A 2,305-nucleotide genomic window follows, 5' to 3' on the forward strand; every position below is an offset into this window, starting at 1 on the left:
AGTTCGAATCCTCATGCGTCAACATCCCAGGCACTACACTACATTAGGATTACAGGCTTTTGTACCATCTGCTGGCTTTATTTGTTTGTTTTTGCTCTGAGACCGGCTCTCATGCAGTCTAGAATGACCCCCCTCTCCTCACATGTAGCCTAGGTTGGCACTGAACCATGCTTGGCAGGGCTGCCATTTTTACTTGGTTCCTGGGACACATTTGGCATTAAGCCCACACACAAAACCCAGTGAGAAGTGGACCTTGCTTGGCCTGAGGAACAAGGGGGCCTTCTGGCTCATTTTTATCTTCTTGTTCTAACAATAAATGGATGTGGACGGGTCTCAACTTCTATCATTTTAGACAGGAACTGTCCCCTACTTCCCCGACCAGAACCTTGAGTTTGGGTCTTACATGGTGGTCTTTCATGGGTTTTACATCTCACTCTGTGATTCCCACCAGGCTAGGAAGGGCTTGGCAAGACCTACTCCCAAGTAAAAAAATAAAACAAAAACCTACCAAATAAAACCTCTCATATTTACCTGGGCATGATGGTACATGCCTTTAATCCCAGCAGAGAGGCAAAGGCAGGAGAATCTCTGAGTTCCAAGAAAGCCAGACCTACACAGAGAAACCGTGTCTGAAAACACCAAAAACCAAGGGCTGGAGAGATGGCTCCGCAGTTAAGAGCACTGACTGTTCTTCCAGAGGTCCTGAGTTCAATTCCCAGCAACTACATGGTGGCTTACAAGTATCTATAGTGAGATCTGGTGCCCTCTTCTGGCGGGCACGTGTACATGCAGATAGAGCACTTACAGGCATTAAAAAACAAACAAAAACCAAACCCTCCCCAAAGTGATTTCATCAAAAGACTTGACCTTGGCCGTAGCACTTAGCTCCTGAATGGGAGCCCTCATCCCTTATCTTGGGTGAGATTAGGTCTCACTTCCTTTGTGGATTCTGGAGAACAGTTGGGGAAGGCAAAAGCTTGTCAATCCCATTTCTACTCTGACACCTTATTTGCCAGGCACCAACATGGCTCCAGGTAGGTAAATATTTTGGTTCTGCAGAAGACAACCCAACCCGATGTTTATGCTGAGTCATAGCACCAGCCCAGGCCTGCAAAATGTGTTTTGCCCACAGCCTAATGATAGGGTAGCCCCTCCCTGCACTTTGTTGCTCTAATGCCAAGCCTGCTTCTCCCATGGTTCCATCTCCTGAGAATTCAGACGCTTTAGGTCTCAGGTGTTGAACCAAGGTAAAAGTTATGAATTAAAAAAAAAAAGAAGAGACTTGATAACCTGTGAGCATATAAAGGGGGAGGAAGTCCCCCTCAGTCACAGTCATAGGAGAGGGGAGTAAGGGGAAAATGGGAGGGAGGGAGGGAGGAATGGGAGGATACAAGGGATGGGATAACCATTGAGATGTAATAAGAATAAATTACTACAATAAAATTTAAAAATTAAAAAAATATGAATAAATAAATAAAGTGTAAGTCACCATAAAAAAAAAAAAAAAATTAGCAGTGGCCAAGAATGGTGCCCTAGCCCTCTTTCTTTCCAGAGCCTCCCCAGGTCTTTGGAGACATCTTAGCATTAACTCTCCAAGGAGGCCCAAAGTCCTTCCATCATACCTGCTGCTTTGTGTGTAAATGAGCTTTGTGCCTAATGCACTTTAGGTTCCATCTGGGCAAGGCGAAAACAGGGCAGAAGTAATTGAATCTGGGCTTGGATTTTTAGGCCTCTAATGGTGTTGGTATCTTTGTTTTCCTTTTCACCGTTTTCCCTTAATTTCTTTTCATTTTCAGATAGGGTCTCACTATGTAGCTCGTGCTGGCCTTTGTCACCCACGTGATGGCATCACAGATATGAGGCCACCATGCCAGACCCACACTCAAAGTTCTGTCATCACACTCAGCTTCTACAGAGCTGGGGACTGAAAGCAGGGACTCGTGCATGCTACACAAGAGCAAGCGTTCTACTAACATAAGTTTATGGCCAGCCCATGTCGGGCAAGCTGTGTGCTAACAGAGCTTCTAGCACTGCTTTTTCTAGAAGCTGGGGTGGCCTGGAAATAGATCTGCATGTGCAACGAACACCTGAAGGGTCTGAGCAGACCTGGCAGGAAGAAGCGAGGAAGTCCTGTGGTATGAGAGGCCTCCTGCCAGCCTCTGTGTTCTCACCATTGTATCTCGGGGAGCCCCTAACTTCCAGACTACAGTAAACATTAGCTGTGAAGAAATATGTTAGATCTCCATTGAGCCATTTCTACTCTGTGCCGAGGCTAAGGATAGCGTGAGAAAGCTAGTTTCTCTCC

Source organism: Acomys russatus, chromosome 25, assembly GCF_903995435.1.
Source record: "Acomys russatus chromosome 25, mAcoRus1.1, whole genome shotgun sequence".
In the NCBI taxonomy this organism is placed as follows: domain Eukaryota; kingdom Metazoa; phylum Chordata; class Mammalia; order Rodentia; family Muridae; genus Acomys; species Acomys russatus.